This window comes from Onychomys torridus, chromosome 4 (genome assembly GCF_903995425.1).
Source record: "Onychomys torridus chromosome 4, mOncTor1.1, whole genome shotgun sequence".
Classification (NCBI taxonomy): Eukaryota; Metazoa; Chordata; class Mammalia; order Rodentia; family Cricetidae; genus Onychomys; species Onychomys torridus.
In genome coordinates, this window is record NC_050446.1 from 21,824,264 (window position 1) to 21,848,677 (window position 24,414).

Here is a 24,414-nt window from a genome sequence, read left to right on the forward strand (position 1 = left end):
ACTTAGATCTTGATTCTATGCCCAGGACCAAGTGGAAAATCTCCATTTTCAATGGTTCCTATTATCTTTGAGTCACACGATCACATACTGTACTTCTTCGACAAGTGGAACTCTCACTTGGAATTCCAGGCATTTCAGAACCAGTGGAGTATTCATTAACTCAGTAGGCCTTCATATTCAAATTAGATATTCAGAACACAGCCAGTATTTAATTCATCCAACAAATATTTGTCAAGCACCTACTTCTACCACTACTATTACAGCATGACTACCTCTTCAGGTAGTCCTTTAAGTATTTTCAATTGCTTTTACAAACCTCATCTTATTTAGTTACTGTAGTGAAAGTGTTCAATGCCTTGAAGGAGCTTAGAGTCCCATAAAACATAATTACATAATACTGGGCCTCAAATCTCTTGTCTATAATGGCATCAACTACCACATTATTTTAGATTATTTTGATGAATTTATAGCTGATCTTGAGCAAAAGATTTATATGTATAAATGTATAATTATATTCCAATGTATTATATTCCTTTTTTAATTAAAAAACAATATTTCTAGGAACAAATAAATATGGTAAAACTATAAAATACATCAACTGTATGAATGATATAATTGTCATATTTAAAATAGGATCTATTTTCAAAAAAATTTCACACACACATATATATATGTATATATGTATGTATGTATATGTATACACAGAGAGAGGGAGGGGGGATCAGAAGCCTCATTTGCTCTCAGGCTGTAATGTGGACAAGTTGGTTTATGTTTCTGCTAGCACAGTAGCTCCAGAAGTTTGAATGGACAATACTAATAACTTTAGAAATCCATAGACTGGTTTTAATAGCTTAGAATAGTAGAAACGCTGAATTAAAAGAAACCTCAACACATTAGGTATCATTGAATTTCTCTTTATACTTTTAGGTTTTGCTTTTCAATTGCATAGTATCCACAGTTGTATTGATTTCAGGAATTTATATTTTATGACAGCCTATCCTGATATATCTCCCAAAATCTCCACCTTTCTTAAGTTTTTTGCAAGTAGAAAGTTTTCCTAATAGAATTTCTATATGGTATAACCTCAACAGGCTGTCATATACAACCAGATATTTTATTTTTTGTTGTTTTTTTTTTCCAAGATAGATTTATCTGTATAACAGCCCTATTGTCCTGAAACTCACTTTTTAGACAAAGCTGGACTCAAACTCAGACATTCACCCAACTCTGCCTCCCAAATGCTGAGATTAAAGGTATGGACCACCATGCCCACATGATACTCTTTTTCACATTTAAATTGCATCAAAATATAATAAGAAATGGTAATGGAATAAGTAAAAATGGTAAATTCTGTTTCTCTGCTATAGTTAATATTCATAGACTTCACAATAATCATTCTTTAGTAACTAAGTAAATGGCAATTTCAGGCAGGTAAAGGAAGGATGCCTGCCCACAGGACTCAACCATCTAGAACCGTAGCCCATGATTATACAGTAGAGTGGTTAGACTTCAACCTTCTTTCCATCAGTAAATATTTGCCCTTTATATTCCAGTGATAAGGGCTAAGAATATAACTCGGAGGTACAGCTCTTGCCTGCTATGTGTGAGACTATGGGCTCCATCCAAAAACCACAAATAAAAACAAACATACACAGTCATAAGAATATAGCTAAGCTTTAAAAAATACAACTTTATCTCATGCTTAAATTTTGTATTGATTTAGTTTTCTTCTATTTCTCAAAAGCTGACCTTCAAACTACATTCTGTTGTGTGTCTCACCTAAAATAAGAAAATTATTACATACCTTACCTTGGATTTGTTTCCACTCCATAGCTGTTCAATTTTTTTCATACCTTTCTCTGGGAGTGACTTGTTAACCTCACCCTGTCCCAGTTCTGTGCCTTCTTATCAATGAACATTGACGCCTGAGCACTTACCTTACACTGTTGTAAAAGATCCATTTCAAGGGGCTGTTTTCTCATGTAACATAAAACAGAAAGCCATTCATTAGTCATTATTAAATCCATTCTTCTTTTCCTCTTTATTGAATTCTAAAGGAAAATCAGCTGGTCTTTCGTTTTTTGGCATGCATCAGCAAAAGTATGTTATTATGATGTATTCTTAAATCATATATCTTCATAAAACAATATAGGTGTGGGTTTAAAGAGAAACAAGGAAATAAATTGAAACCATCTGGATATTGAAAGCGGAGAAACGTTTTGCTAATGGTTGTCATGTCCATGTTACAAAAATAGCACTGTATAGAGTTCTAACTGGACAAAGTCAGAACTATCAAAAAGTTTTAAAAAGAAGAGAGTTTTGAAATGCAACAATTGAACAAATAAAATTGCTTATCAGACCTGGACTTAGTAGTAAAGAGTCCCACTTATTAGGTCAGTAAGAGATAAACTAACCTCCCAGGTGACCTGCCTGGCTTGCAATGGTACTAGAACTAATTTCAAGAACAGGGGGGGGGGGGGGGCTGCGGCTGCATGCCCAAGGATGGAAGAGAAAGGAGGACGGACCCCTTGCATCCAAATTAGCCCAATGAATGGGGAAGAAGCAGTATAAACATTTGAATTAGAGATTCCAGGGGGATGTGAGAGGGGAGGCATGAAGGAGAAGTAAACTCTAGGAGAGATGTCAAACTCCTTCCTACAGGACTGTTAGGAAAGAAAGAAATCATGTCAGAACTTTTGTAGTAGATATTGAAGTAGTAATATCTAAGTTAGAAAATAATTAGCAATCGAGTTTGGAAATGTCACCTAAACAATGCAAACACCCCACTCCCTCCAGGGTTTTCTTCTCTTTGTCATTTTACCAGCAAAAATCCATTCAGGATGCACATCTCTTACTAGTTTAGTGAAGGTGGCCCAATTGATTATTTTTAATGGTAACTAAATAGGTATGCTCTAGTTTTGCCTGTCTCTGCCTCATGTTGCCCAGCATGGTAGAATGTTTGTTCAAACAGGTGCCTTGGTCTCAGAGACATCGCTGTACAGTTTACCTTGAAGTCAATTGAAAACAGAATATTCCTTATTGATTTTGCCTGCTTGGCTGCTGTTTGCTGTGGGTTCTCTCACACGGATGTAAACAGAATGAATCAACTCTAGCTGGCCCTGGGCCTCCTCGAATCATGTGAAGTGAGCTTCTGATTCCTTTATGTTCAGGCGCAGCCAGGGAGACAAGAGTGCTACTGTCTTCTGCTGCACACAGTCACCTCAGGCTATGCTGGAAAATGCTTTTTTCTTATTTTTAGACCGGAATCGGTCTAGGCCACTAAATGTATTCTTGTGAATACAGACAGCACTTTGTTGTTGTGCTCATGGGAAGGCAATGGAGTAACCTGTTTGGACGCAGCTGCAGGCCACCTGTAGAGAAAGTCAAATTAGGGAGAGACCCCACTGTTCTTTGCATTAATGCTTTTTGTATTGTTGTTTGACTTTTCCCCTTCTGTACTATGTATCTTTTTCAACTAGGGAGAGCGGGAGCACATTTTAAGGCTGTCTGTCCCTTTAAGGCATTGGATGATTGAAAGGACTCTAAGGTTTGAAAAGCTGTAAAAACTCCCCAGTTACCAATGAATGATGGCAATACAAAGAATCTTAAAGCTGTTGGAGCTGAAGGAGTCTTCTTACAGATTTGGGTTTTGGGTGAGCTTCCACTCTTCAAATATGCCCACCTACCTGCACTACTTCTCCTTGTAAAGACGTATCATGTTCTCACTGAAAAAGCAGCCATCCATGCTAGCAGTTAACTTCACTACAATTAAGGGGGGAAAAAGAAGAGAAATTCTGAGTTTAAAAGAAAGAAAGAAACAAACAAAAAGAATACTTTTTTAACCACATGCCCACTTGGAGCTTTAAAAAAAGAAGTCCATAAAGGAACTATCAGCATTAGCCATAAATATTAAAGGAGGGAAATGCACAAATAAAACTTGTTTCTGGAAATCTTGAATTTGGCCGAATATCAAAAACCATTTCCTGACAATGAGGTCCATTAGTCTACAGAATCATCTCCCCAAGCAGTGGCTGTGTGGCTTCGAGGACTGCATCTGAGGGTAGACTGAGGACAACCACAGACACCAGGCTCAGCTGCACAAGGTCATTTTACTGGTGGGGGACTGAGTCTTTTAACCTAATCATTTCTTTTGTGTCCGCTCCATTCATTGAAAATTTTATGTTAGAATGCAGAATTGGACATTTCTGTGGCCTCCATCATAACCTCTTGCAAGCCGCTGGTAGTAGCTAGGATCAAATTGCTGTATACAGCAACCTGGATACGTGTGTTCAGTGTGTTCTTCAACTAGAGAAACCACCATTTATTGCAATTCCTTCTGAGGATTCTTTTTGCTTCCCAAAGTATTTATTAAGCCCTGTATTATCTCCCATAAAACACCCTGCTGTTACAAAACATTTGATCATCATCATTTTAATACATGCAGTGTACCTTTACAGAGAAAAGTACTATATCTAGCTAGTTATTGAGAATTCCCTAATAAATTCTCATCGGTGAAGCTCCAGTACTCACTCCCAATGATTCAACTCTTCGATGTGTTTGCTATATGCCCTATCAAACTCAACACACCTTGAATAGAATTTGTCACAACTATGTAGTGATGTTTAGGCAGCTTTCCTTCTCTGGAGTGTGGCACATGCTCTGGGAGCTGATGGAGCTCTCTTCTACCTACTCTGTACTTTGCAGCTCTTTTCAGTGAAGAAAACACTAGAGCAACATATTTGTTTCATAGCAAAATCCATCTAATTTTTCTTACCTTGCTTCCTCTAACATTTTTTTTTAAATAATGCTCATAGTTACCTGGTGAGTCGGACTAACATGTGAAGGCAGAAGCCCTGACTTTCTGCTTCTCTTGCTCTGTCCACTGTGTCTCCATGGGTGAACTCACTCACAAGAAACATATGTCATGTGGCTGGTTTTTTTTTTCCTCTGAGACAGACACATAATTAACACTTTAAAGTATTTACCCAAGCAAAGCCTAACAGGTATTCCTGCAATCAGAGAGGCATAGCACTTCATGATTGGAAACCACGCAAGTTTTAGGAAAAAAAAACCAAAAAAACAAAAAACCACCAAGCTCATATTTCCTTAGATAATGGTTATGTAAAGGTACACCACCATGAAGCAATTTCAGGGTGTTTTAGTAAACAGCATTTAACTTACAGGGCAAGAGGGTGGAGCTGGTCAGCCATTGGGAGCACATTTTAACCCCTCCTTTTAAAGCACCCTCTCTGCATCCTACAAGTGACTGTGTTTTGATTTTGAGGTGGCTTTATTCTAGTTTTGTTATTAGATGCAGATCCTAGTTTCACATTGATGAGTCTACACATGGTAATGAACAGCAGATTTAGACAGCAACGAGGGATCCACCAGTGACACAGAATGGAGGGTTCTATTCAAAACTTTGGTTCCAATATTGTTTTTCCCATTTATAATATTTGTGTAGCTAGAGCACTGACCCTTCATTTATTAGTCTATAAAATAAGGAGGAAACTAAGACAGACTTTTCCAGTTTGTTGTGATTATTTAATAAGATGGTGAGTATAAGGGTGTTTTGTTATCTGTAACACTCTACCTCACTCAGTATGCTCTGTGATTATATTTTCTATTACTCTCTACCTCAGTGTATTCTCTATATTTTCTGGGATCCTCAACCTCAGTACATTCTATGCCTGTATTTGCTCCAATTTGTTTGGCAGTTCAGTAAAAATAATTTCTTAAAACATCTAGCTAATTATCTCTTTAACACCCCAATTTGATCTCTGTGTGCTCTCGGCCCATATCAAAGTAATTAAAAATGAAATGGGAAAGACATCAGCAATTTATGACAATCTTGTTTTGAACCACTCTCTATTTTTTGTCAGTTTATTTATAAGACATCTGCACCCAAACTTACAGCCTATTCTGTAAAGAAATTTTCAGTATCAGAAATCCCATATGGTTTTGCTGGATGTTAAAACTATACACATTTCTCAGGTCAATTTTGGTCCACTCCCTACAGGTTCTGCCACATGTGAAGGGATAAAGGACCACTGCTCTTACCTGCCTCAGCCATGTACCTTCCCTCACCTCGCCTCTTCACAGACAGAATGCTGCCCCAATGTGATGGTTAAATGACATTTAGAAAATTATTACATATGAAAATACTAAATGCTTTCAGTTTTGAAATAACCCCACAGAGTTATAACTATGATTTATGCATACATAACTACTGCTGAAGATTTTCATAAGTCTTTCTTCTAAAATTTAGGCCAAATTTGCCAAATCATTTTCCTAGACACCAGAAAAAATTAACACACATACATTTTAGTTGAGTGTTCTAATTTGGCAACAGAGTTAGCACCAAAATTCTGCTGTCTCAGGTAGCACAGGATCTGAAAGGACACTTCAAAGACAGACTCAATAGAGAGGCTTACTTGGCAGAAACAGCCAGATCTTACTCTGTCCCTGGTGGATTTCATAACACTTATCTTTGGACTCAGAACCCTTGCCAAAGAAACTTTCTTTCCTAGAGAAAATACCCCTGATAAGTTAGGATCCAGACATGTCTGAGGAGTTTGCAAACATCTATGCATTATCAAAAGCTCTGTGAATTATTGGTCATTTAAATACCAGCTATCTGGATTTTGTTTCAGATTGCTTTTTCATTTTAATTGCTCCCATTTCCTGTCATGACCTCTGTGTTTCAGAGAAAAGCAAGCATCCCACAAAGGAGAAAGAGGGAGAGCTCTTTTATTGTGAACAGCAGAGGTCCCAATTTGGCCAGTAAATTTGCTACGCGGTCTTGGAATGCTATTTTGCTGTTTCAAAAGTGACCATACTCAGTTTCCCAGAATTTCTTTTATGCCTGGAGGATGCCACTAGAACAAGGACAGCCTTGTTAACAAGTTGCAATCTCTCAAAAACAAAACAGGATTTGGATATAAATCATCATTTCAACTCACAGAACTGTGCTCTCCACCCCACTGAAGGGCTTCATTTACATCTAAAATGGTTAATACTGATCTCCAGCAGAACTCCTAAGTGGAGGAATGCAGCTGCCATGTGCTTAGTGACTCCAAGGTTAGGGAAGAATGACATCACCAGCTTTAAGCATGTTACCACGCTGACAGAGAGGAACCTTGTATTCTCTTTTGCAGATAGAGCAACGATTGTGCTCTTTGCCTTGTTTTTCCCTTCTAAAGAATACCTTGCCCCTCCTTTCTCAGCAGCTGCAAAATGAAGGGTTGAAAATGTCACTTCAACTAATGATGAATGATGCTTGACCCCGAGATGGGTTGCTCTGTATTTTATGCAATTCTCAATTAATATGAACGATTCCAACTCAAAGGACTTGGGCTGTTAGTGATTGTTTCAAGGATGGATTTGTGTGACGAGTCAGTAGCTTGGGGGTTTTCTCTTGTTGCTGTCATTCTGTCTTTGGGTTGCAGGGTTTGCTCTATAAGCAAGGTAAAAGACAGAGTCTGCTGATATTTTTTTATGTGTGTTCTCCTGTGAGATTAATATCTTTGCTTCCCAGAAACATTGTCAGTAAGCAGAGGCAGTTTGAGAAAAAAAAAATTCTCAAAAGGGCAACTGGCCCACATGTCTTTGTTGTTTTTATTTGAATATAATTAATTATGTAAAGCAATAGTTAGTGGAAGATTAACAATTAGTAGATTCTGTCAAGTAGTCACACGGAAATTACTAACTAATTGAGCGACTGGTCCTCCATTGTGTCAGAAAGCAGTGCTGAGTGGCATTCTTTTCATCTTTTTACTTTGTTGTTTTCACAGATCCCCTTTCTTCTAAGATGTATGTTTCACAGCAGACTAATAAATAAATAACCCTGGTTGTAATTTCATAACATGCAAAAGGGTTTGAAATAAAAACACCTGTTTTAATTAGCATTATGGTTTGTTCACTTTAAAAAAAAAAGTGATAATCCTGACACACTGAGCTGACATTTCTATGGCTTTGAATTTCCATCTGCATCTTATATTATGATGTTTCAGGATCGTCATGAGTTAATTATGTTAACTTGGGAAGCACTGCTTGCATTCCAAATGGAAAACTTCAGCTTGAATAGACAGAAAAACAGATGCTATCTTTCTTGTCAATTGCTTTGTTGTGGGCTGCCTTGCAACTTTTCATGTATTTCTGGATCTAAAGGGAAGTGTAAATCTATTTATTTTAAGTTTTACATAAACTACACAGTTTCAATATTCTGTTTGGGCTGTATGTGTCTAGTGTATCGTTACATGTGTAGCTTTCCTGCCCCCCAAATTTAGCAATCTACAGTCAAATTATCTTCCCTTTAATTTGTAATTTGTTTTGTTGTGCCTAGACATTATGTAGATTAATGCATAATGAGATCTAAGAAGAGGACAGCTCTACTGGCTCCATCCTCACTCTAATTTTCCTATATCACCTTTTTATTTTTGTACATCAACCTTTTAAATGGTGCAAAAATGCACACAGCATCTGGGCACAACAAGGCATGTTAAGAAAGGAATAAGCATTCTAAGTAGGGATTTCCATGCTTTTGTGAGTTTCATGTTCCTTTAACATAGAGAGCAGCTGTGTTTATATTAATAATTATGCATATAAATAAATGCACATACATGTGTTTCTTTATGGGGTTAAAGATGTTAAGGATGGACGCAAACAAATTATTTTTGCCCCACCCCCATCCACCCTACCTACTCTGAATTGTTCTTCAAGATACCAAACCAAGTCATGCTGTTTTGGGGATCTAGAATGCCACTTTTGACTGTTGAACTCCGGGATTTCAACTGACACTCTTTTGGATTGCTTATCATGTTCTGTCTTCCTCCTACTTGACATCTATTCTCTACTGTCTCTGTCCTGCTCAAAGAAACTGAACTGCATACGTTTCATAATTTGGGCCATATTGTAGAAAGTCTCCAAATTAGGTCAATGAGAAGTCTCTTCAAGAGAGCAAAGAGCAGAGGCCAGTGTAAGAATGTCATGATTGATAGGGCTTTATATTTAAGTTGGTCCCATAGGCCATAAATGCATCCATTTATTGAAAAGACATCTGAGGAGTTACAGTAAGCAACCTGAGGTGTCATAGGTTACTCCTCTCTGAGGAAGACCACCAGTCCTGCTCTCTGTTTTCCTCAGTTATCTATAGTTCTTTATAAGTTGGAGGAAGTCTTGTGGACTTTTCTTATCCATTTTGGCATGTCCATTGGTGCAGTTTTTGTTCTGTCCACATTTGGGCAGTCATGTTGTAAGCTAAATTTGAAAATAAACTTAAAATAGAATAATTATGTTCTTATCACCAAGCCTTAAATGTGATGTCTTCTCTTTCTTGTTTTCTATATTTAGTAACTTTTTCTCCCAGTGTGGCTTAGGTAGCTTCCAAACAAATCAATGTCCAAAAGTAACTGTGGTACTTCTTTGGGGAATATGGAGAAGATAATGTCTCTGTACCTTTAAACTCTTCAAATAACAAATATCTAGCTTAGTTTCTATGGACTCACAATATATTTGTGTGTACACACTACCAAGCACCATGAGTGACACATGATAAATATTAAAGGTGTCTGGTCACCATTGTCGTTGACTTTGCTACTGCTCTGCTGTTATACTTTGGCTTTCACTTCCCTGATTATTTTCAAATTCATTTATTTGAGTTATACTTAAATCTCCATATATCTATTTGCCATCATTACATAGAACTGTTATTAGTATCTCTAAACTAAACTCATTATCCCTAGCCTCAAAATATCCAAACTGAACAAAATTAAAATGCTACTTTTTCCCAAGTATCATGTATGACTGTGTTGGCACAGCAGCACTCTTTGGGCTATAATCAACAGAGTTTGACTTGGTGTTCTCTTCCCTTTACCACACCAGTTTGAAATTGGAAGACCTCACACCTATGTTCCTATGATGTCTTCACTAGGCCATTGTGAATTCTACCTCTTATCTCTCAACTGCATTCTTACATTTCAAATAGATTTATCACCATAATATACAACCTGAGAAGTGCTGTTTCTCCAAATTTTTGAGGGTTCCCTTATTCCTGAAGGTAATATATAACCTCTGGTTATACTTGAAGTTGTCACTGACCTCTAACAATCTAAGTGATTATGATTTTTCACAACCTCTCTTCATACTAACCATAGAGAGGTTTCTTGCCAGTAACCAAAATTTAATAGATTTCACATCCTTCTGTAGACCAGTGGTTCTCTGACTATGACTGGCATCCAAATTGCCCAGAGGACTGTTACACCAGAGTCCACCACTACACCACAGAGATTCCAGACTCAGTAAAATCCATGAACAACTTCATAATTTCCACTTTGAGTGATGTCCTATGTGGTGCATCTATACTGACTGCAGACTACATCTTAATAACTTGGGTTTAGCATAACCTTCTTACCCTATCTAAGTCTATCAAAGGCATATACATCATGACAGTCTTTGTCCAAGAGTAGCAGGAAGAATACACTTCTTGATATTAGAATGGATAAAGGGTCAAAGTTTGTATTTCAGTCCATGTTGTGCTTCTATAACAGAATACTGTAGACTGGGAAATTTTTATTGAGCAGAAATGTATTGGCTCAGGATTCTGAAGGTTGAAAAGTCCAATGCCAACTACCAATACCTGGCTTGGTTCTTTTGCATGATCACATGGAATCCAGAAGGACAAGTAGAAAGCAAGATGGGAAAAGGGGTGCTGTTTCATAATGACAGTATACTGGCTAGTTTTATGTCAACTTGACACAAGCTGGAATCATCTGAAAGGAGGGAACCTCAACTGAGAAAATGCCTCCATAAGATTCAGCTGTAGGTAAGCCTATAGAGGATTTTTTAAATTAATGATTGATGGGGTAGGACACAGTCCATTGTGGGTGGTGCAGATGGTTGTGGGTGTATGAGAAAGCAGTTTGAATAAATCAAGAGGACTAAGTCAGTAAATAGCATCCCTCCATGACCTCTGCATCAGCTCCTGCCTCCAGATTCCTATTCTGTTGGAGTCCCTGATTTGATTTCCTTTGATGATCAACAGTGATGTGGAAGTGTAAGCAAGTTAATAAATAATCCCTTTTCTCCCCAACTTGTTTTTGATCAGGGTATTTCATCACAGCAATAGCAATGCTAGCTAAAACAGGCAGTAATCCAACCCAAAAGTGTGGAGCCCTCATGGCTTAATGTTGTCTTAAAGAATTCATCTTTTTTAGAGTAGGTTAGAATCACAGTTTAATTTAAATGTGACTTTTGAAAGACACGCATTAAAGCACCAACACAAAAGGATCAAGGCTGCCTGGACCTTGCTACTAAATGTCTGAATGAATTTGAGACAAGTTGCTTAATCATTGAGCCTGTGTTTTCCTGTCATAAAAATACATAAAACATATATTAATATAAGTATAAAATTAATAACATAAAGAGACACTTGGAGCAAAGGCTGAGAAGTGCACAATTATTACTGATTTTGAGAAAGTCACTTTTTTTGTTAATAGCAAAACATATAAAGTTTTAGTTATTTGAAAGTATTGAACTTTAAAGAATTAATATAATTCTTTAAAATGGACCTAATAGATTATGACAACTCAATCCATTGTCTCTGTCTTTTAAATGTAATATTTTTATTAATTCTTGGAGAGTTTCACACATGCATAAGATTTATTTTGGTCATATTTTCCCATAACTCTTCTTAGATCCTTCTGCCATACTTCTCACTTTCATGTCTTCCATTTATTATTATTCATTTTAATAATCCAGAGTCAAATTTGTACTGCCTATAAGCTCATGTGAATGGAGCATGGTTGACTTACCAGGGACCACAACCCTTGAGGAACAACGGTTCATATCTTTAATGGAACACTTCACTTAGGCATAATGATGTTTAGAGTTTGTGAGTCTAATTCCTTCTCTATATAATAAGTTCATTGGAAAGAGAAATAACATCTTTGTGATTGCTCAGAAGTAACTCTGGCTTCAGCTCTTTATAGAAATCCAGTTTAAAAAAATGTTTTTAATTAAAATGAGATTGAGAAAAGATTGCAAAAGGATCTTAAGTAAGTAAAAATCTTCTAAACAATAAACAAACCATCAATTTATTTCCCCTTCATCATAAAAATGAATAAAAATGAGGTCAATCATTAATAATACATCGAAAGTAGGTTTGCCTTTCCCTTTGAATTTTCTAAACTCTATAATTAAAATGCTTCAAATTGGAAGATTGTAAGGAAGAAATTAATCTTATTGGTAAGTAAAAAAGCAAATCCCATGGTTGATGATAGATATGACCTGTTAGCAACAGTTCCACTTTTATACTTTCTTTTGTGCAATCAGCATGTGGAGACCAGCATAATCCAATTAATTGTAATTCCCCTTTGTAGAGTTGGTAAAGTAGCTCATGATACTAAAACACCATTGAAGTCTTATCATTGGTCAGATAATCCAAATGGATTCTCATTTTCAAACTATCAGCAGGTCTTTATAAACTTCTGGAAAATGAAATACTTTTACTTCCCTGAACTTACATTAAATTCAGTAATGGCCTCTGAATTTTAGTCTTTTGTGATGCTACCCACCATTTTTTTCTTCTCCTTTTCTATTTTATAGTTTCAGAAACACACCTTTGTGTTCTTCCATTATGACTTAAAATAAAATTTCCACAGTTAATAAACACAGCAGTCTCTCACCTAAGCTATTTGTTTGTTGTGTCTTTTCAGCCACATCACTCATCTTCCAAACTTGCACTCACTTTGTTCCACCCACACACAGCTTCTATAACCCCTGTGTAGAACATGGCTGCTTTGCCTATAATCATGCAGATTCTTTCAGGTCTTTTTAAAAATTTCTTTTATCTTTGAGATTATAATACAGTTACATCATTTCTCTCTGCCCCATCCTCCTTCCAAACCCTCCCATATACCCTTTCTTTCTCTATTTCAAATTCATGACCATAATTTTTTTATTAATTGTTGTTGCATGCATATATAAAATCTGCTCAGTCTGTGCAATGTTCCCTGTGTGTATGTTTTCAGTTTTCAGAGCCTTCTTATTCTACCACATTGCCCCCCTCCCTTTTAGTCCTCAATACCTTGAGATATGGAACCTATCTTTTTACCTTCTCTAACAACTCATGACTTGCCCAATGTGTTGTGGTCCGTCTCTGACAAACTATTGCTTCGGGTCCATCTTCATTTACTGCTTTTCCTCTCTCTCAGCCCATGCCCCTCCTTCACCCACCTAATTATCTTCTTTAAAACAGTTATCATGTAAAACTTCATGCACAAAATTTCCTCTGGCCACCACCCAGATGAAGCTGGCTAACCATCTTCTATGTTCTTTTAGCAATCTACATAAAATTATAGCTTACCATGTGCTATTATTTTGTCAATTTGCCTAAATTTCTTGCATATTGTAATATATGCAATGGTAGATACTCTATATTTTCTTTCACATTTCTAAGCTCCATGGCTGACTACAAGACTAGCATAATATTTGATTTCAAGTATTTGATAATGGAATGAATATGCAGATGAATGACTTATACATGTCTTCACTATTGGTTAAATTCTATCACTTTGCTCAGCCTGGAAGGAGGGGACTGGACTTACCTGTACTGAATCCACCAGGTTTAAATGAATCCCCAGGGGAGTCTTGGTCCTGGAGGACATGGGAATGGAGGGGAGGGGCTGGGGGGAAGGTGAGGGTGTGGGCGGGAGGGGGACGACAGGGGGACCCATGGCTGATGTATAAAATTAAAACACATAATAATAATAAAATAAATTTAAAAAAGAAAAGTAAACATGATGAATAGAACAGTTGATCATGTTCTGTGAGTATACACATGTCTGTTGTCATTGTCATAGTATAGTACCACTGCCAAAGGATGTTAAATTAAGATTGATGAAGGATTGCAAAAAGATATATTGTGATTTAATAAAAGAAATGCATCAGGTACAAAACTCTGTGGATGGGAAAGTTAATCAGAACAAATTTCTTTAAGTTTTTGAGGGAGAGACATAGATAGGACAATTTGGTTCAAATGAGTAGTAATACTTGTGGGGAATGGTGGGATTATCATGGTAGGATTAGAAATACCATAATAAAGGTATATAAACCTAAGTCAGGGAAGAGTCTATTTCATCATTGTATACTATGAATGGCTTCACAGCTATAGGCAAGAAACCCAAGTCATCAGTCACAAATTTGCTTAGGTGAGAAGAGAAGAAAATGAAAGAGCTTGTACTGTCCTGCACTTGACACAAAGCTTACTCCACGGACCACCTGTGCTCTCTACATTGGTGTACATGACTTCCTCTGCTCTTGAACTTCAGAGTACATGGTGATGTCAGCTTCCTTCACTGACTGAAGGTGCTAATGTCAGTGTGCATGTTAAAATTTGCTTTCTCCTCTGCTGCCCTCTGCTCTCCAACATCAGAGTGTGTGTGAATAAGTCTTCTGTTGGAATAAGACATTTTTATATGTGTCAAACCTGGTTGTGCTGCCTGCAAAGACATCTTAGTGCCAAGAGGTGTCTTGAGATGGTAGCAGATTTTTTTCCAAAAAAAAACCCAAAAAACTGTAGATGACCCTTTTTCTTGACAGTTTACTCAGTCATTTTCACCATCAACATGATCTTTATTTAAAAGGCATTTATTAAGTAACTAATTGAGCGTGGGTTTACATTAATATATAAATATAAATATATAAGATATAAAATTAAAAGGGGTAACTCTTTCCACAGAAACAGTACAGTTTTAATAGAGACACTAACAAGAATCAGAAAATTCTGGTGACTTCAAGAGATTATAGATCATTTTTTTTTTGTCTTTCAATCTTCATTTTCTCCTACACATATTTCTTGCACTTAGTAGGATATCGACACTTACTAGGTGTTCATAAATTGCTTAATTATTAAATATGTTAAACTAATTATTTTATTTGATTTAATACTATAATGCATATATTGACCTACAATGTAGAACAATGTTGATTTTTTTCATTTCTAATACACCATTTCCTTTTGTGTGATTGTTTCTCTTTTGTTTCTTATTTCTCAAATACTAACAATTCTTGCTAAGTGAATAACTTCTATCATTAGTAAATATTGTTGTTATATATTAAAAGACCATTAATTGTATGTAAGCTGCTGGATCATTTTAATTAATTAGATATTGAATCCACCTCACCACAGTCAGAAAGCCTATCATCAAATCTGAAAAGAAACATTTGAGAAGATTTGGATAGAAAGGGGCCTTTATTTACTGTTTGTGGAGATAAAAATTAATAGAGCCATTGTAGAAATCAGTTTGGAAAGTTCTAAAAAATCAAAAAATAATTACCAAAAGATCAAGCTATTTTATTCCTAGGAATATTCCCACAGAACTCCATACTGTACCATGGAGATGTATGGACCCCATGTCTACTGCTGCTTTTTACACTACAGCAAAGCATTAGAACCAACCTTGTTACCAACCAAGAGAAAAATGAAAATTTCATACACACACATATCAAGACAGGTAATAGACATTAATTATGAAAGAAGATACAAAGTTAATTGTTTTTCTAGTTCTAGCTCTCATGAATTCTTAGTTTTTTGGTGGTAAATAAGTACAATATTTGTTAGTGAAAATGGAAAATATAATGTGACACTCCACAGTTTCTGTTCCAAATAACTAGTATAGTGTATAGAAGTTTGCTGAGATAAAAAGAGTTTGGGTCTGATTAATTTTGGTGTGTGATTTTTTTTTATTTTCAGTTTTCTTAATAATAAAGTTTATACTTTGGTAATGCCTATTAAAATTTAAATACATATACGAACTTTAACATAGGTATTAAACATTTAGGTGTTTGCCCTACTCACATGGGTATTTGCTGACACAGATATAAAATTATGTTAGTACAAAACCATTTGTACAACTGTAATGGGATTTATGACTGGGTACGTGAGTTATTATATAATCCACAAAGATGAATATGTAGATGAAACAAATAGAGAGAGCTAGTGTTAGTTTTGAATGACCTCCAAGATATATCTAATAGAAAAATCAAAGTGTAGAAGAATATACAAATCCCGTTTTGTTTTTTAAGAATGGTGGTAGAAGGGACCTCTGCCTGAGTTCAGGAAATGTCTTTGAAAAGAGACCTAAAGAATTTGTAGTATAAGTTTTTTCTTGTGGTTGTAAACTAAATGACTAATTGAAGATGAAGAAAGGATATTGTAGTGTACTCTTGTATATACTATCAATCGACACTGCTTCAATACATGGCATATATCAAATAAAAATAATAGTGTGTTTAAATAACTGTAATATATAATTCATATTTTAAAAATATGAATTTCCCAATACCATGTCATCAAGTGCTTTGACAATCTTAAATAGATTTTTATTTCATTGAATTTTTTTGCAAATGATCTTGTGAATCTTTTGTATGAGTTATCATTTTTTAAGTTACAAAAGGAAAGAGCAACAGGGCAATTTTATGTCCCACATCTTTGAAAGTGGGAGTGATCAACATGTCTCTACATTTAGACAAGCAACCTCACTGAAGGTAAAAAACCCTCAAACTTTTCATCTACAAATATCAAAACAATCAGTTATTGATAGTATACTCATCCACTAAAGAATCTATTTAACTATTCTGAACTTCCAAAGAGTTATATTGATACATAACTATGACAGTTTTGTTCTGTAGTTTTGAAAAAACAGTGTTGCAGTAACCATGCTATTCTGTCTAATATATACACTGTTGTGAATGTTGTGAGTCTCTCAAATCATTTTTGTACTTGTAGACCTCTGACTATCCTTGTGATATGAAGTAGAAAATTCACTTAACTACTCTTAGGAAATAAATTAATCAGTATCATGTAGGTAAAATAATTATTATTTTCTCTTTATTTGATAACTATCATACATTTTATCTGGAAACAAAATGGTTTGAATAAATGAAAGTGGCAATATCTAAATTTGCAAATTTTGTTTAACTCTTCTACTTTATTGAAGGGTTGTTTCCAGACTAACTTCTAAATTAACAAGTTAAATTCTAAAGCAAGTCCCTATTCTATTCAATATTCCCATTTCTCACTCAACAAATTCCAACAATATAGTAAGGAGAATAAAGAAAGCCAGGGTTTTATATTAGAGTCTGGAAACATTTGCCACTGGCAAAATGAATAATATACAAGTAAATGTTCTGGTAATGAATGGTGGGTCTATACTGGTCCATTATATATAGAACCTCGCTTAACTCATATGAACTTAAAGTTCTCATCTGACAAGAGACAAAAGCTCAATATTAAGTAACATCTTTGTGTGCACAGAAGGATTATATGTGCATAGTCATTTATAGGAACTGACCCCTTAGGTTGACATTAAGTAATGTAACATGAACTGGATGGGACAAATGAACAATGGTATGTATCATTTAGAGCCAACATGAAGCAAGCTGTTAAAAGTGACTGCTAAAATTTATCCTACCCTTCTCTACCCTTTGGAGGCTGTAAAATGTGAAATCATCATCCATGGAATTCAAGCAAATTTGGAATCTATTTGGAGAAGACAGTCACATAAAATGAACCATTGTGTATAATGTCTGTAGAGTACAAAAGGCCTTTGACTGAATGGAAATAAGAGCTGCGTTGAAAACTCTAAGTAAGAAGGGCATTAAAGAAATATATTTTGGCAGCAAGCAATACATCAGTTTTTATGATCTAACTCAAAGAAAAACCAGTTTATTTTTGGTGTTGTTGTCAAGGTCTGTGCAGGACCACTACTTTCCAGATGCCTAGAGAGGAATATCTTGACGCCTGGAGAGAAATGTGACGTCAACCACCATTTTTTATGAGATGGCATTACACATGGAGTTATGATGATGGGAGGATGTTTTATGTTATGCCACTGTAAATTAAAAATGCACAAAGCAGTGCCACACTTGCTATATTTTCTGTCTGTGGTGCTTTCTTCCCCAAGTTTCATCTCTACCTGTTTGCTATGTTACTATTTCATCCAAATGAAACTTGATGATTTCATAAAGAGAAGCATCACATTATCAACTTGCTTCTAACATTTGGTGTGGGAGAAGACCACTCTGCCTGCTTTAAAGAGATGATCTTGGTGATTTCATATTATGCTATGGCACTGTGTCTATGGCTTGGGCATCTCAAATGACTTTTGAAGGTATAGATGCAATATAAAGTAGATGGAAACAAGCCAACATTGGCTGCCAGAATATCCCACTGGAAAGTGAAGGATGTTGTTTTTTTGAAATTTTAGCATTTCAATAAGCACCTATTATCTCCTTGGTTCCTTCTTTTCTACTTCAGATGGCCAAATGGAACTGGCTGTGTATACTGGGTAGCAGTGTACCTAATTTGTGTGTAATTCAACCATTCTCAAAAGGAAGACTTCTAGCAGTTTACTGGGGATTTTTGTCATAACTTAGGAGGGATGAAAATCTTTGGGTATTTGGAGTACAAAAATTTCACATCTGAATCTAAGTTCTTCCTTCTTTTTTGGTAGATACCATGGCCATAGACACTATTGTTTTGGTTTGGTAAATTTTTTCACAAAATCTCAACTGTTCTTTAGTACTTGACTTCACCTTTAAGAGAAGCAATGTATTTCTGCTCCAATAAATGCATTCATGGAAAAAGGGCTGAGTAAGAAAATGGCAATTGTATTTTATTCCTTGGCACCCCAAAGTGTATTGTATATTTTTACAGTTGGGTTGTGCCAAAATAGGCAAGCAATTTTGAATTGTGGCTTCAACTTATTTCTTAAAATATAAATTTTATATCATTCATCTGGAATAATCTAATCAGCTTTATCCTGTATTTCATAAGTGTGACATCACCCTTGTTTGAGGATGTAATCTAAGAACACAACATTGTCTTTCACTGTGCAACACCCTCAGTAGGTCTAATAGTTAGCTTGGGCTATGAAACTTCCACTGACTAGGTGGGTTAAATCACAGTAATTTACTTCAAAGTTCTAGAAATCTGAGTTCTAAACAGGAAGAGGTTGTTGTCATTCAAAGCATCTATCCTTAATGTTTATTACATAGATATATCCATCCCCTTTGGCATCTCTGGCATCTAATAACTCCCGGTCTTCCCCTCAGTACATTTCAGTCCCTTGTTATAAGAACATTACTCATATTGGATTATCATAGTGTTTGGAGTCCATGTGACCTTACATTTTTAATTACTTCCTTAAAAGACTTATCTCCAAATTGTTATATTCTGGAATACACGCATGAGGCCTACAGTAGAAAAATATGTAAGTTTGGGGATTCAGCATGTAGCATCATGTACATTTGGTAATGGTATGTTTGTTGACAGAGTTTGTCCTACTTGTTGTCAAGGTCAGCAGAGTGTGTTGTAGAGGATAGACATAAGATGTGAAATGTTAGAACTTGGTCAATATTCACTTTAGCAATGGTTCTGAGCACCTGGTAAAACCCTCTCCTTTGAGGAACATAAGGCAGTCTGCCAGCTGCAGCTTCCTAAAGCACACAACATAGTAACTAGTATCCAGTCTGTGCTCAGTCCCTGTTTGCATAATAAAAATTAAGTGAACAAACAAATTAACTGGCCAACTGGCCTAGTTTTCTAAGATAATGTCCTCAGTGCATTCTTATGCCATAACCAGTGTGTGTGGTCGAAAGGGGCTTCCACTAGGACAGCCCAGGAAGGCACTGCTCTGGCATAGAGTTGTGTCAGTATTTTGACCCTGTCTAACCCACCAGAAATCAGATCGAACTGTCACTCTGAGTAGATAACAGGAGAGGTCACATCAGTGACTCAACTGACTTCCTCTTGATCTAGTCCTTTAAATACAATGACCTAAATAGAAGCTGTATATTTATAGACAAATGGTGCCATTTTATCCACTCTAACCTTTTAGTTTTATTTTATAGCAAAATATTATATAGAGATTCATCCTCTCTGGCATCTACAATGTGACATGCATGCACCCAGCAGGTCTTCTCAATAAAAGATGTGGCTGTGCTGTGGTCCTTGGCACTGGGTGCAGATGCCACATCCTTGATGACATGTTCACAATGCATTCTGTTCTTATTGCTGCATTAATGAAATCAAGATGAATGAAATCAGCTACAATTGCCCATCTATGGCCATCAGAGATCCATCTTACAAGTTTCTGCCATAAGGAAAGTTGCCCTTAATTTTCTGAGAAATAATGTAGTTTTCTCTTTCAAATATATTTTTTGCATGCACAAATAATTTCTTTCCTAAAAATAGATAAAATATACTAAGATTCCTTCACAGAGAGGCATTTCAAGACAGCCTTTGTTAAGATAAAACTTTTTTTAGATAGTAATGATCTCATGAAAGTCTCATAGCATTTGGATCCTCGATCTTAATGTACCTGAATTATATTATATGTTTTATAGCCATTGACTAAGATGTATTTAAAATATCCTGAGTAGAGCACCAAGAGAACCCAGGACAGATTTTGAGCAGGGATATGAGATACCTTGAGTCAACAAGACTTTTTGCCAGCATTAGTTTCCAGTGTGTAAAGTTGCTGTTGACCCTGTATGGAGAGCCTTATCACACTGAAATAATTTATCTAAACTGATTAGTACGGTTCATAATGTTCACTCGGTGTTTTCATTGCCTTCATCCTTTATGTATTTTGCCTGTAAGCCTTTATTTACTTTGTTCATCATAGCTGTATCTTGGATGTTTGTTTCTTTAAAACTTCACAATGCTGTATACACTTGCCCCATCGATAGCAGCATTTGTCTCTCTATCCATCTTCATTTCACAAATAAATGAATAGATATAAAATGTACCAGTGGTGAATCAGGCCCAAAAGGATGTTTTATATATCCATATGACTTGTTTTCCACTCTACCATGTCTCTTCAACACCTCATCATATAATAATCTGTTTCATCTCAACTGTGTCCTAATGCTGTTTCTTTTATGAATAACTTGTTTTGTATCTGCTCATAGCCTCTCAATGATTGGGAAATTACTAAATATTGGAGTTAGTTTGTAGATAAAAGTACAGTCTTGAATAAGACACTTAGGAATGAAGTGCAAAAACCACCCTTCTGGAAGTCGGGTCCATCTGCTAGCACCTCGCACTAATCATTTGCCTTTTCTCTTCGGCCGGATGAAATATGTACAAGTGCAGTGACTTTAAACATAGTGAGGATGCAGTGGCTCCTTATCTCAGTTTCACAACCTGTCACTCCTAAGAAAATTCCTTAAGCTACTCACACCCCTTTCATCCTCTCTATCAAATGGATATCATGCCAACAACACATCTATTTCATTGTATTACCTACTTGTATTAAACTATATCTAATTGCAAAATGCAGAGCATAGTGTCCTATAAGTTAAGTGCTGCATAATTTTCAGTTATTATTTTTGTGGTAAACACCTTGAACATAGTTATAATGAATTTTGTTATATAAAAGGTTTTGATTTTTGTCAGTAATTAAGAATTACAGCACTGACAAGATTGTTCAGTGGGTGCTTGCCATACAATCCTCATGACCTGAGTTTGATTGCCCAGACCTAGAGCAGAAAGAGAGAACCAATTCCCACAGTAGTCCTCTGACCTCCAAATATATGCCATCATATGTGTTCACCCATCTCCCTCCCTCCCCCCCACACAGTAATAATAATTTTAATTAAAAAAGTACCAACTCTAAAATTCATATTAGGGAAATCATAGTGTCAACATATAGATAGTTCTATGGATCCTTGTCCACATGAGGTAAATTTCATAAGCACTGCTTGTAGAGGACTGTCCATAGACCCTCAGCCTCCATTATAGTCCTGACAACCAGGAAGAGTTTGGAGCCCCCAGAAGATACTTGGGATGTCTGACAGCATTTGCTATAGTCAACGCTGGGAAATGCAGCTTGCCTGTAGTGGGTCAAAGCCAGGGATGTTACCTATACATCCCAGAATGCAAAGGACTACTCCATAAGGAAGATCATCCTTCCTCAAGAGGCATGGCCACTGTTGATAAGCCTTACATTCTTGGAAAAGAGGAAAGTCCAGTTAGAAATAATACAAATAATCCTACAAATATATTTTGTATTTGTATTTGAATGTATGCTTGAACCAGGAAAGTGTTATGATTAGTTTTTCTTGAGAACTGGCTGATTTTGTGAGACAGCAGGCTATTTGGGGATAATTATATGTTTAAATGAACCACCATAGCCTTGAAATCTCTACCTTGAGACCTTCTGGATTATAAGTGATCTGATTACAAAATGCTGGATATAAAAATTCATTAGCATATTTCAAATGACTAATGTCAACTCTTGCCATATTTTTGATTTGAGCTACTTGTTGAAACTTATAAACTATAATTATTTTTTCTTAAAATTATGACTACTACTGATATCTAGATCTGTTTTATGAATTTTAGTGTAAGTGACACAAATTAACAATAGTATAGCTTCAGGCTTTTAAGCAGACATGAAGTGGTACTCACCAATCAACATACTCTTTTTCTACATATTGAAATGCTTCCTTTTCACATTCACCAAAATTTACTGATATTATATATATATATATATATATATATATATATATGAAAGTGGCTAATATGAATGTCATTTTCCTCAAGTTAAATAGCTATTTGTTATTCTTGTTAGCTTTTTGCTCAATATGAACATGCTTCTTTTGACTCTGAACATTTTCCTTTAGCAGTCTCTAATCTACTCAGCACAATGCCATTTCATGTTTTACTTTTCTAATAAAGTTTGGAAGTTGTGTGCATGTGTTTGCCTGCATGTGTGTATATGTTGAGGTTTCCACTTGAAGTTCAGTGCCAAAGCTACAGTACTGATACATTTTCTAAATGTGTTTTAAGCAATAAGTTGTACAACATTTTTAGAACATGTGTTAAACTATTTCTCTAAGAATGAAGCTCTTAACAAAACATAAGCACTCTGCATGAGATCTTAGCAGCAAAGTGCTTAAAAGATAAAGTAAGAATTGGTACCATGGGAAGAACACCAGCTGTAGAGCGCATAGGTCCATTATGAGAAGTATGGTAGTGGGTAGGGAGAAAATGATTTAATCAGGAGTAAAACCAATTTTATTATAAGGGCACGCAGGGGGTGTGGCACCATAGTGAGAGGGACATTTCAAAATATCTGACAGATTTCAACAACGTGAAAACCCCGTTCTTTAAAGTGACAGTAACCCCCATCAGGTCTTCCTTTGTGATGCTATTGTTAACAGTTGACTGTTTAAAGCTGGCCTGCTAAGATGCTGTCGGTCTATTTCAATAGTGTGCAGGCAAATAAAAGACTAATTGTTGAAATACAATCAATCAAAATGATTGCAGGGCAGAGAGAAGGGCTCCTCTGCTGATTTAGCTGTGGGTCATATTAGTGTGTTATGATGGAGGTAGGGACTATGATTGAAAAGAAGAGGAAAGAATTCCTCTGATATAAACAGATCCACCTCATCCTTTTTTGAAAACACACTACTGAGTGGGAACGTCACTTACAAGCACTGAAAATTATAGTCTATTAAAAAAAAAAAAAGATCTGATAGTGATTTGGGCTAATATTTTTAAAAGGATATGAACACCATTAACAACACAGCTCCTGCAGAGAATCCCTACAGCGACAGTTCTCAGCTTTTCATTTCTTCTATTTCTATTTCTTTTCTTTTTTCTTTTTCTTTCTTCCTTTCTTTCTTTCTTTCTTTCTTTCTTTCTTTCTTTTTCTTTCTTTTTTTTGGTGCAAAATACTCCTTGGCATTTGTAGAACTCATACTGTGGAGGCATGTTACTGTGAGCTCAGTCATCATCAAAATAATGAAAAAATTTCCAGTTACCCAAATACCTGTAAGTTCTTACCAGGATTCTTGGATTTTCAGTTAACTCCATATTGTACCCGATAAGCTTTTGCTCCTTTAAGCCTAGAATCAAAACATCTTTTCTGTGTAGCTTATCCTATAGATCAGCAGAAATGTCATACCGTCTTGCTTCCCCTTAATTATATGTAAAGATGTCATTTCTAGACAACAATCATCCCTTCCTTGTATAAAAATGATCCCAGATTTTCCTATGGGGGGGGGCAGTGATAATAACCTAGTGCATTCCCTTACTACTGAACATTCACTTTGGCACCTAAGTTCTTCAGTGTCACTGTGGCAACTCACTCAGGCTTCCCAAGTAAATATTTTTGTTGTTTCTAAAGAGTTCGTTAGCATTTATGGTTTGTCTTCAGAGCGTTATCGTTTTGGCAGCTTTGCACAGCCTGCATAGGCCAACAGGGGTCTGTCTAATATTGTTGCTGGGTACATTTTCCTCACTGAGATGAAAACTGAAGAAAGATATTTCTGAAGCAGTGAGAAGGAATTAATATCCTTTCTCTCCCATATTCTATTCCTTGCTGACTTTAGATTTAGGCAAGG

General features: G+C 35.9%; 1 protein-coding gene across 2 annotated transcripts in view; it reads left to right on the plus strand.

Moving 5' to 3' along the window:
• Window positions 1-24,414, plus strand: part of Arhgap15 (Rho GTPase activating protein 15) — a 606,350-nt gene that overhangs the window by 432,104 nt on the left and 149,832 nt on the right. The window lies entirely within an intron of this gene.